Raw genomic sequence first — 16,441 nt, 5'->3', positions numbered from 1 at the left:
GTAGTGGAAAACGTGAGGTTGACCAAGTAGATAAGTCCAAGGGGAGAGATGTTTCTTTTAGTTGGGCCAATAGTGTTATTGGGCGAGTCCATAGAAGGGAATTTAAACTTTTTAGGATCAGGGCACTTCACATTTCCCCCCCGCAAAATCCTCTTAGTTTTTTTCTTTCCCTCTCCACGTTGTGCAACTTCCTTAACATGTTTCAATTGCTCAACTACTCACGTGAGCACGTCTATGGAAGTATCATCATTATCCCCTTATTTTTCTCTCCTCAACTACTCATGTCTCTTAAGTTTCTCTTAATCTTTTTCATTTTTATGACTCTTTCTTTTCAATCTATCCAATTTTTTCCACTACATTCTCCATGATTTCTTCCAGTTTTCTCCAATGGCTCGCATCAAAACTGCCTCTAAAAATGCCGAATCATCAAGGGCTGGTGCTACTCAACCAAAGACATTCTTTAACGCTACCGCAAACATGAGATACAATAGCAACATCGCGAAGCGGCCTTTCTGTTTTGAGTAAGGGTTCTTGCCTAAAGATGAACCATACATGGGATACAAAGAATTTGAATCTTCAATAGGATACGACGAATCTGTATCTTCAATAGTAGAAAAACATGTGTGGAATATTTTTTGTTTGCACCCCGAAGATGTTTTAGGAAAAATTGTTCGAGAATTTTATGCCCATGCCAACTCTCCAAATTCCCTTTTTATCTGCATAAGAGGTACATCCATTACTTTTGATGAAGACCATATTAATGCACAGTTTGGTCTTGTAGGTATACAGGATAAACACACGTTGTTTGTTGAACGTATTACTGTTGAGGGTTTAAACCAAGTATTAGAGGATTAATGTATTGAGGGAACACGATGAACTGTTTCCATCCAAGACTGTTATACTATCGAGAGGACTTTGTTGAAGCCAATTGGGAAGATTTAGTATCATTTTTTGAGAAGTCGACTTATACCGTCTACACACAATACCACTGTTTCAAAAGAACGAATGATTTTGTTGCACTCCATTATAGAAGGGAGAAAGATTAATGTTAGGAGGATCAGTTTTCATGAAATACATAGGTGAGTTGAAAAGAATGCAGGTAGCTTAAATTTCCCCTCACTTATTATTGCCCTATGTCGAATTACCCAGGTTCCTCTCAATGTGGAGAAGGATATCACCCCTAACAAAGCTGGGCTGACCAATATAATCTTTGCCAAGATCCAAGGCACTGATGTTGCTAGGGCAAATCAGCATAGCCATGCCACCACCTCATTTGTTGCGGATACTCATATGACAACACCTCTAGTTTCTTGTAGCTCCCTTTAACAACAAATATTTCACTCCTTGAAGCAGTTAGAGCAGAGGATGTCCCTTTTTAAAATCTAACAGTTTCACCTGACTGAGGAGATGGCACAGACTCAACAATAGTAAGAGTAATATTGGGCTTTTGTAAGGAGTAGGGATTTGGATCTAAGGAAATCCCTCCAAAATAATTTTAAGAAGCTAATGCCATAATTTATTCTTTACCTAGCCACTTTGCTCCTATTTGCTGATGCTACCAAGCAACCCACTCAGGTTGTTGCAGAAGCATCCATTCAACCTGCTGGCAAGGCACCTACTCAAGCTACTGCTGAAGAACTTGAAAAGATGACATCCCTAAATGCTGAGAACCAGAAAGAAAGAGAAAAGGATGATACTGCCGCCACCAAAGGGAAAGACCCTATTCCACCTTTGCCACTAGCTCCCGTATTTGCACATGACCCCGACATTGATCATCAGATTGATGAGTTAACGAAGACTGACAAGGAGGAGGAAGAAATTACCCCTAAAAAAAGGGCGATACAAGGTTAGTGCCTAAAAATCCACCCGTCGAGCAGAATAAGGTATATACATGCTAGTCCAAGCCAATTAAGTTTGCCACTTTCTTGCATGCATCTTGCATCTCATTTTCTTGTGCCATAACATTTGTTGTATAAATTTCTCTTTTAGTTGTTCTCTTAAATATTTGGTCATGCATTGAGCGCAATGCATCCCTTAGGTTTAGGGGTGTGTTGTGCATATAGGCTGCATTTTATATTTAGTATGTATGATCACTTTAGTATAATCATTTTAGTTTAGTTGAATCTATTTTGCCACGACAATGTAACTATTATATATTCTTTGTCTATGAGGAGTACAATCTGTACTTATGATGTTCGATAATGAGCTTAGATTCTTCAATACACCTAGAACATGTGATAGTGGATTGGGTAAATTTAGCTTAGGATAGGTTGCTTGAAAGATTAATTCTGAAAAGTGAGATGTACTATACTCCATTTTTTCGGGTTATAGTGAGTATTTTCTGATTAACTTAGGGACTTTTGAATCCAAATTCAGTCAATTTTCCTTGGCATTACTAAATAAAGGACAATAGGCACTCCAATGGTTAGAATTTTTGAGTAAGTCAGTACCGCTTTGTTTGCCCCATCGTGCTATTGACTAGAAAGGTGAGTTTAAGTAAGAGTGTGTAATAGAAAATAAATAAATTAGGGGCACTCCACTGTAGTAACGGGTTGAGTAGCTAAAGAGATAGTTGTTTGCTCCATCCATCTTCCATGCCAAAAGCCTTAGCTTCAAGAGTGATTTTAGTTTAAATTGTGACAAGATTAAGTACTAGGTAATTCAGTGTATGCTCCATTGTGATTATCAAGTCAAAGAATTTTGTGATATGCTAAATCCCCTAATATGCATGCATTGTATATAAAAAATAGTAAGCTTGTACAAGTATGCTCAGAGAAGGAGTGACCTGAGTTTGGGTAACAAATAAATTGAGTAAGTTAGGAGATATTTGCTATAGCCAGAACATATATGAAACTAAGAAAATCTTATTTTTAGGGAGAAATATTCTACTCAAACAAGTTTTTAACGAGAGAATATGGCGAGAATTGATGTATACATTGGTCTTCGAATAGATTGATAGTACAAGATGGGTACATGCACTGGCAAAATTGATGCATACACACATTCATGCATATTTTGCTTGAGGACAAGCAATAACTCAGGTTTGGGGGTGTGCTAACTCTTGAAAAGAGTTATATTTCATGCATTTAGACCTAGCTAATTGTTTGTACTTAGGTATACTTAGTGGTATTTTAGGACATTTTATTACTATTTTTTGCATTAAAAGCTTGGATTGTGCTTACATGTTAGATACTTTTAATTGCATGTGGAAGGGTTGTGTTTGGTGGTTTGGCAGGTGCAAGCTGGGGAGAATAAAATAAAGGAGTAAAGGTTTGCCAAGGCAAAAGGTTGGACAATTTGCCACCTTGTATGCCATAGTAATTCAAGAAGATGACCGAGTCAACATTAAGCGCATACCAGTCTCAGCCCAACTCTACTTGTACCAGAAAAATCTATATAAAAAAGAGGAGAGGATATTGTGGGCTATTGGAGTTACCCTAGTACAAAATGCTTATAAAAAGCCAAAGGAAGAAGCTCTAAGAGTAGAGAGTCGAAGGAAGCAATAGAGGGTAGCGGCTGAGCAGAGTCGGAAAGAGAAAATCGAAGGCAGTCCCTCTCAGCCACCATAGGACAGTGTGCTGTTGGATTGCGGATTGATTTGGCGATAGCCATCTTATTAAGATCTTCATTTATTTCTTAATTTTTTCTCCCGCGGATTAATTTGATCAAAATGAAGTTGGATGTTATTTTGAACTTGAATTTTAATCACCAATCCATGAGCTATATCTCATAGGGTTGGGATTACATGATGAAAACTTTTATTTTCTTTAATGGTTGAATCATATATTTGGAAACACGAAAATTTATGTGTTTTTACATGCCTTTTAAACTTAAAATCCTGCTATTTCGGTTAAATTCTTTTCGAAAACTAATTAAATATTATAAAATAATTAAATTGGAACTTTCTCTGCTTAAAATAGAACAAAAAGAAATGAAAGAACAAATGAAATCCTTAAAACACGAAATCGCAGAAAAAGTTCGTTGAACCGAACTCGAACTCGAAGAAAATACACAAGAATATATGATGATTCTAACTGAAGTATCTATTCAAATATATTTAATAAAAATAAATATTGTTATAAATAATGAATTTCAATTAGAAACGATAGCCTTTTTTGATACAGTAGTGGGGGCTGCGGACTTACATAATCTTGGATTCTTGTTGAAAAAATTATCCAAATATTTTGAATCATATTTTTCATCATTAAATTTGTCCCACCATTTAGTCCTGCAGTTGCGAACTAATAATGGAATTCCAGTATGTTGGTCTTCCTCATAAGAATAATTCCATGAGACAATCCAATAAATGCATAGTTTTGAGAAAAAATGGATTGTCCTTTAAATGTGTTTTTGATCTGGTTCAGGATGAAATTTTACAAAGAATTTGGGCCATAAGTTTTGAAATTTTTCTGGTAGTATCTTAAAGGATGATGGTCCATACCAATTCCACCACTCTTGGAACCAGTTTGGGAATTTGAATTGGGTGCCATATTTGAAATATATGAGCCAAGAACGTCTCATGTGTTGGTTGTTCATTAATAAGACATTGTACCATCTCATTTCGTAATCCCAATATGTAAAATATGGGTAATGGTCTATTTTGGTGGTAAATTTGGCTGGGAATTTCTTTGGAGAATTTGGGTTTTCACTCCAATCTCTTGGTCGAAGAATTTTTAACATTTGGGCTATTGAATGGGTAATAAAATTTGGATCTTTTGGATCTGTGTATTGTTTGAATAATACTGATCTAGTTTGGACCAGTATATTTTCAAAATACTGTTGGGGTTTTTGTGAATCCAATGGTTTGAAATGTCATCCATTGAAAAGTTCTTTTGCAAGTATTTGTGGAGGTTTTTCTGAAAATTCTTCCTCCATAACAAGAATTTTTTCAAAATATTTGTTTGGAAAATATTGTGAAGATTTTTGTGTAGCAGTCTGTGAAGACAATGCTATCTCTTTTGGAAAAACATCTTGGAGAGAAGTCTCTTTTAAAACATTTTTAAGAGATTTTGGTTTGTGTAAAAAAATCTCTTTATTTTTTGAAACCTTTGCTACTTCAGCAGCAATTTGTTTGAGAGGAGTTTCGTCTTTCATTTGTGAAAAGGCCAATGCTACTTCCGGAGATTGAGATAGGGACTCAATCCATTTTTTGATTTGAGAACCAATCTCATTTGAATCTTATGCATCTTGAATTATTGTATTTTTAGAGGATTTTGACGATGATGATGATTTCTCATCTTTTTCATGGCAAATTTCATACCATGACTTAATTGGTTTTGAGGTGATTTGGGTTTTGGATGATTCTTCTATTTTCCCTTTTCCTTTGTCTCAAAGTTTGGGGGTATTTTAGAAGAAACTCTTTGGTGAGAAAATCAGGCAAAGAATTAGTTTCTCCTTTGATGTATTCAATATCAAAATCAAATATGCTCAAGATTGCTTGCCATCTTGCAAAAATCTGTTTTGATGCAATGTTTTGAACATCTTTTTGTAAAACTTCTTTTGCTGATTTGCAATCGATTCGAAAAAGAAATTTTTGATTTAATAAATCACTTTGGAATTTTGTAATGCACAAAAAAATTGATAAAATTTCTTTTTTAATGGTACTATAATTTTGCTGAGTAGGATTCCAGTGTCTGGAAGTAAACTGGACTATTTGCTCTTTTCCTCCTTTAACTTGTTTTAGGATCCCCCAATATCCTATTTCAGAAGCATCTGTCTCGACTATCTTGGGGGCATTTGGATCAGCTAAATATAGACAAGAAAGCTTAGTGATTTGTTTTTTGATTTGGGTGATAATATTGGTATGGTTATTTGTCCAAGGTTGTGGATTCTTTTTGAGCCTATCATATAACGGTTTACATAATTTGCTAAGACCTGGATAAAAGTCTATGACATAATTGAGGCTTCCTAAGAACCTTTGTAATTGGACCTTATCAAGAATTTGGTCTGGGAATTTGCTAGCAAACTCTATAGATCGTTCTATTGGGGTAATGGTTCCTTGGATAATATAATGACCTAAAAACCTTACTTTGCTTTGGAACAAACTTATTTTGGATTTAGAAACTACTAAACCAATATTTCTTATGACTTTCATAAAGATCGATATATGTTTGAAGTGTTTTTCTAAATTTTCTGAAAATACTAATACATCATCGATGTATACTATTGTGATTTGAGAATATTGGTAAAAAATATCATTCATTATTCTTTGAAACTCAGATGGAGCATTTTTTAACCCAAAAGGCATTACATTCCATTCATATTGTCCAAATGGTACGGTAAATGTTGTTTTATATCTTTCTTCTTTTACTTGGATTTTCCAAAATCCAGATTTCATGTCATATTTTGAGAAAATATTTGCATTACAGAGTTTTTGTAACAAATCTTTCTTATTTGGTATTGGGTATCTAATCCATTTTAAGGCTTGATTAAGAGGTTTGTAATTAATTACTAATCTTGGTGTTCCTCTTTCAAGTTCTGCATTTTTTATTACATAGAATGCTAAACAACTCCAAGGGGAACTGCTATTCCTAATTAAATTTTTATTAAGAAGGTCTTGTATTTCTTTTCTACAAAATTCTTCCATTTCTTTGCTCATTTGTATGGGTCTTGCTTTTGTAGGTATTTGCCTTTCATCACAATCGTTTTCATATGGTAATGTTACTTAGTGTTTTTTTCTGTTCCAAAAGGCATTAGGAATGTCAGAACAAATTGTTGATTCTATTTATTTTTTGATTTGATCTATTCTTTTTTGTATTTCTCTTTTTCTTAATTGTTCCGTTAATTTTTAAAACATATTTCTTCTTTTAGAAATTATCAATTAAATTATTTTCGGTTAATTGAGATTTCTTATTTTCGGTTTTTCTACAAAAGGAAATTCTACCTTAGTATTTAAAACTTTGGTGGAGATAGAATTATTTGCTACTTTATAAGGTTTGAGTAAGGATATGAATGGGGTTCCTAATATGACATCTTGGGTAATATCTTTTACCATTAAAAACATGTTTGATATTTTATACCTTTGTTGGATATTTACGCATTGGGAATTTTGTAAGTAATTTTAATTTTTACCATTTGCGTTTTAAGAGATTATTATGTTTTATTATAATATTTTGTTGGAATTATTCCTTCTCTAATGCAGTTTTGGTCCGTTCCTGTATCAAAAAGGGCTATTGTTTCTAATTGAAATTCATTATTTATAACAATATTTATTTTTATTAAATATATTTGAATAGATACTTCAGTTAGAATCATCATATATTCTTGTGTATTTTCTTCAGGTTCAGGTTCAGTTTCTGATGAACTTTTTTCTGCGATTTCGTGTTTTAAGGACTTGATTTATTCTTTCATTTCTTGTTGTTTTGTTCTAAGCTGAGAAAGTTCCAATTTAATCTGTTTTATTTTCAGCTGTAATTCAGAATTTGTATTTTGTCTTGGTTTTATTTTTTCATATTTATTAAATACTATGTCTTGTATATTATACATTTGAGATTGACTAGAAATGATTTCTTTTCATTTTCGGTTTATCTTTTAATGAGGATTTTAATTTCAAAAGGTATTATCTTTTAAGGTCTAGGTCTTGAATTTTATCAATAACTTCAATCATAAATTATTGATCTTTGGTGAACATGTTAATTGAATGTTCATTTTCATCACTAGAAGATTGAGATATTGTATGTAATTCATCTAGTTGTAATTCATCTGTTTCGATTGGATGTATCATTTTCGGAAGAAGTTGTTTCAAATAGGATTTCATTTAACTTTTGTTCTATCTCTTCATCTAAATTTAAATTATTGATTTTTCTTTTGATTTTACAATATTTTGAAATATGTCTTGGTTTTCCACATCTATAACATTTTATTGTTTTATCAATTTTGTTTTCTATTTTTTGTTGTTTCTTCCCTTTTTTGTATTTTCTATATTTAGGTTTTTTATAATATTCTGAAATATTCTTTTTCCTATTTTTTGGCTTTTTAGGGCAACATGTTTTTGAAGAAGAAGGTTCATTCCTGATTTCAAATTGGTGACAGAATGATCCTAATTCCTTTCTACATTGATATCTTTCTTTCTTAAGTTGTTTTTGTAATTTTAAATCTTGACAAATTTTTAATCCTTCTTTTTGAGTGAAACTATTAGTTCACCATATGTAAGCTTTTCATATGGAATAATACCTTTGTAATTTTCTCTTATTTGATTCCTAACTTTTTCTCCTAATAAAGTGGGAAGTCCTGCTAGAAATTTTTCTTTCCAAAATGGTTGTTGGTTACCCGATCTTTGCATAACTCTAGGCATAAAGACATCTTTATACCATTTAAAATCGGTTAATTTTTTCCATTTTAAATTTGATAATTATTCTGAATTTCTATCTTTAAGCTGAGAAGGATCTTCAATAAAGTGTTTAGAGATTGAGAAAATTAAATTTGCTACTGCATCTTGGGTTTCTCTTCATTGGGTTTTAGTGAGTGCATGATCCCACCATCCTTTTAATTGACCAATAAATCCAGCAACTAAAAGATTAGCTATAGCATGATCACTGATTAATCCATTTTGATTTTGGGTTTTATAAACATTTGAAACCATTGTCATTTGTTGTAATAAACTAAGAATATTGTATTCAGACATTCCATCTATATTCCATTCATAGATTATATTAGCATTGTATTTATTTTGGAAAACAAGTTTTTCTTCTATGTTAAGATCAGGTGTAGTGATTTTTGGATAATATAACATTTTTGGTTCTTTCCAAGCCATCTTGTTAATTTGTTGTTCATTTGATTGATCCGAGTCAGATTGGGAAGATTGGTGTAATTTATTTACTGAATATTGGGTTTGTATTGGGGTATCAGGTGCAATTAATTTAGACTTTTAGCTTTCCACAACATTAAGTCTATTTTAGATTTCTGGTAGGAATTCATTTTGGGATTTTTGGATAGTTTTTGGAATCTCATAAGGTGTGAATATTGGTTCTTTGGAACTTTTTTCGATTATCTATTTTACTAGTTCTTTCTTGATTGGTTGACTCTCTACCAGATTCTCAATATAATCTAATTGTTTTCTTATTGTATGAAGATTAATATTTGTATAATTGTTTTGTTCTACTATCATTTTAATATATTTTCATGAGATTTTTTCTTAAAGGGTTTGCTTTTATTCCAAGATTCTTGTGAAGATATTGAACTTCCCACTTTATTAGGAGAAAAATTAGGAATCAACTAAGAGAAAATTACAAAGGTATTATTCCATATGAAAAGCTTACATATGGTGAACTAATAGTTTCACCCAAAAGAAAGATTAAAAATTTGTCAAGATTTAAAATTACAAAAACAACTTAAGAAACAAAGATATCAATGTAGAAAGGAATTAGGATCATTCATCACCAATTTGACATCGAGAATGAATCTTCTTCTTCAAAAACATGTTGCCCTGAAAAGCCAAAAATAGGAAAAGAATATTTCAGAATATTATAAAAACCTAAATAAAGAAAATACGAAAAAGGGAAGAAACAACAAAAATAGAAAATAAAATTGATAAAATAATAAAATGTTATAGATGTGGAAAACCAGGACATGTTTCAAAATATTGTAAAATCAAAAGAAAAATCAATATTTAAATTTAGATGAAGAGATAGAACAAAAATTAAATGAAATCCTATTAGAAACAACTTCTTCGAAAATGATACATCTATTGAAACAAATGAATTACATACAACATCTCAGTCTTCTAGTGATGAAAATAAACCTTAAATTAACATGTTAACCAAAGATCAAGAATTTATGATTGAAGTTATTAATAAAATTCAAGACACGGAGCTTAACAGAGAATACCTTTTAAAATTAAAATCCTCATTAAAAGATAAACCAGAAAAAGAAAAAGAAATCTTTTCTAGTCAATCACAAATGTATAATATACAAGACATAATATTCAATAAATATGAAAAAAAATAAAACCATGGCAAACTACAAATTCTAAATTACAGCTGAAAATAAAACAGATTAAATTGGAACTTTCTCAGCTTAAAATAGAACAACAAGAAATGAAAGAACAAATGAGGTCCTTAAAACATGAAATTGCAGAAAAAAGTTCGTCAGAAATTGAACCTGAACCTGAAGAAAATACACAAGAATGTCTGATGATTCTAACTGAAGTATCTATTCAAAGATATTTAATAAAAATAAATATTGTTATAAATAATGAATTTCAAGTAGAAACAATAGCCCTTTTTGACACAGGAGCGGACCAAAACTGCATTAGAGAAGGAATAATTCCAACAAAATATTATAATAAAACATCAGAATCTCTTAAAGCTGGAAATAGTAAAAAATTAAAAATTACTTACAAAATTCCCATTGCAGAAATATCCAACAAAGGTATAAAATATCAAACATGTTTTTTAATGGTAAAAGATATTACCCAAGATGTCATATCAGGAACCCCATTCATATCCTTACTCAAACCTTATAAAGTAACAAATAATTCTATCTCTACCAAAGTTTTAAATACTAAGGTAGAATTTCCTTTTGTAGAAAAACCGAAAATAAGAAATCTCAACTCGTTAAAATCTTTATCCATTCATAATGGGCAAATTGATAATTTAATTAATTATAAATGAAGCAAACCTCTTTTCTAAAAGAAGAAATATGTTTTAAAAATTAACGGAACAATTAAGAAAAGAGAAATACAAAAATAATAGATCAAATCAAAAAAGAAATAGAATCAACAATTTGTTCTGACATTCCTAATGCCTTTTGGAACAGAAAAAAACACGAATTAACATTACCATAAGAAAACAATTGTGATGAAAGGAAAATACCCACAAAAGCAAGACCCATAAAAATGAACAAAGAAATGGAAGAATTTTGTAGAAAAGAAATACAAACCTTCTTAATAAAAATTTAATTAGGAAGAGCAGTTCCCCTTGGAGTTGTTCAGCATTCTATGTAATAAAAAATGTAGAACTTGAAAGAGGAACACCAAGATTAGTAATTAATTACAAACCTCTTAATCAAGCCTTAAAATGGATTAGATACCCAGTACAAAATAAGAAAGATTTGTTACAAAAACTTTGTAATGCATATATTTTCTCAAAATTTGACATGAAATCTGGATTTTGGCAAATCCAAATAAAAGAAGAAGAAAGATATAAAACAACATTTATCGCACCATTTGGACAATATGAATTGAATGTAATGCCTTTTGGGATAAAAAATGCTCCATCTGAGTTTCAAAGAATAATGAATGATATTTTTTTACCAATATTCTCAATTCATAATAGTATACATCGATGATGTATTAGTATTTTCAGAAAATTTAGAAAAACACTTGAAACATATATCGATCTTTATAAAAGTCATAAGAAATAATGGTTTTGTAGTTTCTAAATCCAAAATAAGTTTGTTCCAAACCAAAGTATGGTTTTTCGGTCATTATATTATCCAAGGAACCATTACCCCAATAGAACGATCTGTAGAGTTAGCTAGCAAATTCCCAGACCAAATTCTTGAGAAGGTCCAATTACAAAGGTTCTTAGGAAGCCTCAATTATGTCATAGACTTTTATCCAGGTCTTAGCAAATTATGTAAACCGTTATATGATAAACTCAAAAAGAATCCACAACCTTGGACAAATAACCATACCAATATTATCACCCAAATCAAAAAACAAATCACTAAGCTTCCTTGTCTATATTTACCTGATCCAAATGCCCCCAAGATAGTCAATACAGATGCTTCTGAAATAGGATATGGTGGGATCCTAAAACAAGTTAAAGGAGGAAAAGAGAAAATAGTCCAGTTTACTTCCAGACACCGGAATCCTACTCAGCAAAATTATAGTACCATTAAAAAAGAAATTTTATCAATTTTTTTGTGCATTACAAAATTTCAAAGTGATTTATTAAATCAAAAATTTCTTTTACGAATCAATTGCAAATCAACAAAAGAAGTTTTACAAAAAGGTGTTCAAAACATTACATCAAAACAGATTTTTGCAAGATGGGAAGCAATCTTGAGCGTATTTGATTTTGATATTGAATACATCAAAAGAGAAACTAATTCTTTACCAGATTTTCTCACCAGATAGTTCCTTCAAAAATGCCCCCCCAAACTTCGAGACAAAGGAAAAGGGAAAATAGAAGAATCATCGAAAACCCAAATCACCTTAAAACCAATTAATTCGTGGTAAGAAATTTGCCATGAAGAAGATGAGAAATCATTATCATTGTCAAAATCCTCCAAAAATACAATAATTCAAGATTCACAAGATCCAAATGAGATTGGTTCTCAAATCAAAAAATGGATTGAGTCCCTATCTCAATCTCCGGAAGTAGCATTAGCCTTTTCACAACTGAAAGAGGAAACTCCTCTCAAACAAATTCCTGCTGAAGTGGGAAATGTTTCAAAAAATAAAAAGATTGTTTTACACAAACCAAAATCTCTTTAAAATGTTTTAAAAGAGACTCCTCTCCAAGATGTTTTTCCAAAAGAGATAGCAGTGTCTTCACAGACTGCTACACAAAAATCTTCACAATATTTTCTAAAAAGCTTCTTCAAAATTTAATTTTAAGTTTCCAAATTTTCCAATTAAGTTTTCAAACTAAGTTTTCAAATTACAAATATATCATTACCAATCTGATCCTCAGATCCTCAGGCTATTGTTTTATTCTTGGTATCAAATCTTGTGTATTATGCATTGATAAAATAATTAAATATTATAAAATAATTAAATTATGTTAAAAATATGAACATGATGAATTTTAATTAATTTTGATTAATTTTGACTATTGTCGACAGATTCGCAGAAAGGGCAAAATTTGGCTCGGCAGACAATGCTCGAAGAATAAAACCGAGAAGCAATTAGAAGCATCGAGGCAAATTTATTTCCAGCCTAAGAAGGTCCAAAAATGTTTGAATTCATAATATAATTAATTTTAATTTATTACCAAATTAATTTGGGCTAAATAAATTATTATTAATTAATTATGGAAAAAAAGGGTCTACTTGAACTGCATTGGTTGAACCGAATCTAGTGAACCGAACCAGCCACCAATTGGGCTGCCCAGAACCGTCCATATGCTGACCCAAATCAGCATTTTAGCTGACTAAGTAAGCTTGGAAAGAATCTCTTGAAGAACTTTCAACCTTGCATTCAAACCCCTCCAAAAAATGTGGTTTTATGGATTTGCCTCAGGCTAGTTTTAGAAAAGTTGAATCTCTCAACTTTTCCATGTGTGTGGCCAGCCAAGGGGGGTCTCTTTGGCTGATGGAATTTGCTATTTTTAGCAGCGACAATCAGCTATAAAATCCACCCCTTGATGATCATTCAAATGATCCCTCACACTCTCATTCTCTCTTCTCTTCGCTCACTTTCTCTCAACTTTTCCTTTCCATTTTCCCTTTTGTTCAAGTGTCGATTTCTTCTCTTGGGAAAGAGGTCCCCATCAACCATTTTTGAGCAGCAACTAAAGTGTTCATAAGCTACCTTGATATTTGAGGAAAACGAAGAACGAAGAATGGAGAAATCAGTCAAGCCACGGAGAAACCCTGGATTTGCTTCTTGTTCCCCTATCTCTTTAAATTTCGTTGTTGTTTTGAAAAACATTTTTATGAACATTTATGCTATTTAAATGGTTATTTTAATCAATCTAGCTTGAATTTAATCCGTGTTGGGTTGATTATATTTTGCCTGATTGAATTATTGAAATTCTGTTTGTGCTGTTATAGGCCTCGGTAAGATGCTTGATTAAGTAACATCATGCCTAAGTTATTCTTGCAATATTAATTGTTAGATAACTAATGAATTAATTATTAAATCGTATTGAAATTGTAATTAGTCGAAAAAATAATTAATCAGTGCATGTTTATTCTTTTAAGGTAGCCGAAGTTAAATTAGAATTGTATTTTGCGATAAATATGCCTTGCATAACTTGCAAGATTATTGTGATTAAACTGTTTCAAGGTAGAAATACTTTGTTACCTCACATAGTCTTTTATGTGCTTATTAAATTGAGTTAATTTTTTGAATTGAAATAGGGATATGTTCAAGAAATTGATTAATTTAATAAGTATGTATGAGCAGTAGTTAGCAAATTACCGAGTTGCCATGAATTTGTTCGTAGCAGTATAAACATAAGTTTAATAATTCTAAGTTAAAGGAATGTAATTAATCCAACACAATTATATCATCTTGATTAAACCTTATTTGAAATCGTGCATTAGAACCTTTTTATTTTTAAAATTTTTACTTAGTTTTTAACCCGTAGTTTTTAATCATCTTTAAACCAAAATATTTTCCATCACCAAAGTGTTTTAATATTAATTTCATAAATATTCTTTTTTACAGTCCCTGTGGGTACGATAACTCGACATTTACTTGTCACTTTATTTCTTGTTGCGATTGTGTACACTTGCACATTTTCGTCGTTCCAAGTTTTTGGCGCCGTTGCTGGGGACTTTCTTAAAAAAAAGCCATCATTTGTGAATCTGTTTTTACATTTTGGTTTATTTATTTTTCTGTTTAAATCTTTACTTACTTAATTTTTCTGTGATTATTTTAGGTGTTTATGAGTATTGATCAGATTATCGACTTACTCCCTGTGGATCTTGAAATAGAACAAACCTTTTGACAGTGAAGAAGACAAGCGAACCAGAGAAGGACCGAAGAGATAAACTTTGAGAATATGAATCAAGGAAACAGAGCAAACCTTGCTCAGAATCCTATCCTTATTGCTGATGATAGGGATAGAGCTTTACAACAGTATGCCGTGCCAATATTTAACGATCTTAATTCGGGTATTAGGAGACCTGAAATCAAGGCACAAAAATTCGAGCTAAAGCCAGTCATGTTCCAGATGCTTCAAACTATGGGCCAATTCAGTGGAATGCCTACTGAAGATCCTCATATTCACTTAAAACTATTTATGGAAGTGAGCGATTCTTTCAAGTTAGCCGGAGTACCTGAAGATGCATTACGACTGAAGCTGTTCCCATATTCGCTAAGGGACAGAGCTCGTGCCTGGTTGAACTCATTGCCACTGAACTCCATTTCTACATGGCAAGAGTTAGCCGAGAGATTCCTGATGAAGTATTTCCCGCCGAGCAAGAATGCCAAGTGAGGAATGAGATCACTGCCTTCCAACAAATGGATGATGAGTCCCTGTATGAGGCATAGGAAATGTACAAAGAGTTATTACGAAAGTGCCCTCATCATGGAATCCCACATTGCATTCAACTTGAGACATTCTATGTAACATCCCGATTTTGAGCCTAGTCGGAACAGTGGTTTTGGGACCACAAATCCGATGAGGAAAAATTTATTTTTCTTATATTTTTATGGTCGACGATTTCAAGGAATGATTTTGTGAAAATTTCATTCAAAAATTTCGACGTTTGAGCACTCAATTTAGTCAAAAGGACTAAATTGTAAAAAGTGAAAAAGTTGAGTTCTACATGTTAGAGTGTCCAATTTTTATGAAACTTTAAATTGGAGGTCCTTATATGGTAATTATACCATTGATTAAGTTGGTAGACAAAAATGCACATGAGATAAGTGAAATAGGAAATTTTTAAGTTAGGGACAATTTGGTAATTTAGTAATAAAAAGAATTAAAAGGGGAAAAAGATGGAAAAATGTGCTCATCTTATCCATGGTGAACGAAAATAGTAAGGGGATGACATATTTAGGGTTTTCAAGCTTCCAAGCTCCATAGTAAGTGATTCCATGTCCCGTTTTTAATGTTCTTTACATTTTTGGAGTCTCGGTAACTTGATTTAGCTTATTCTAGCAATAATTTAACCTAGGGTTTATATTTGAAAAAATACCCATAAGTGAAATGTGTTTATTTTGATGTTTTATGGTAGAATATGAATGTTAAAAGTATGTTAAACAACTTTTTCCAAGCGATTTTAAGTGAAAACGAGTAAAACGACATAATCGATAAAAATACCTAATGTTCATAAGTACATGCTAGAGTGGGAATTTGATGTTGTCATAAAAGGGAAAAATGTTCAGCATGTCATAAAACATAAGAATAAGAGATGAAGTTTAATTTCTGAGCTTTGGGGAAAAAGTGTAATTATGCAAAAGTTTAGGGGCAAAATTGAAATTTTTCTAAAGTTTGAGTCAAGGATTGTTTTGATGAATGTGAGTATTAAATAAGCTAAATTTTCTATTATAGATCAAGAAGAACGAAATTCAGAGTTAGACCGGGGAAAGAAAAAGATAGAGGACTAAGTTGCTAGATTTGGTCAAATTTTGATAATTAATGCTGTTATTTTCCAGCAATTATATATTTATTTCATGAATTTATTTAATGTTGACTCAAGTATGATACGACAGAGAATTAGTATTAAAAAATCCCGTTGAAACTTTTGGAATGTATCGGATACAAATGTCATGACATTTGGGTGATGAGATCCCATGTAAGACCATGTCTGGGACATGGCA

General features: G+C 31.7%; 1 non-coding gene across 1 annotated transcript; it reads right to left on the bottom strand.

Annotated features, from left to right (window-relative positions):
- Positions 1-15,105: 15,105 nt before the first annotated feature.
- Positions 15,106-15,210, bottom strand: LOC128036316 (small nucleolar RNA R71). The gene has a single exon (XR_008193114.1). It is a non-coding gene; the product is annotated as a small nucleolar RNA R71 (small nucleolar RNA).
- Between the last annotated feature and the right edge of the window lie 1,231 nt (positions 15,211-16,441).

This window comes from Gossypium raimondii, chromosome 13 (genome assembly GCF_025698545.1).
Source record: "Gossypium raimondii isolate GPD5lz chromosome 13, ASM2569854v1, whole genome shotgun sequence".
In the NCBI taxonomy this organism is placed as follows: Eukaryota; Viridiplantae; Streptophyta; class Magnoliopsida; order Malvales; family Malvaceae; genus Gossypium; species Gossypium raimondii.
This window is presented reverse-complemented; position numbering and strand designations above follow the sequence as displayed.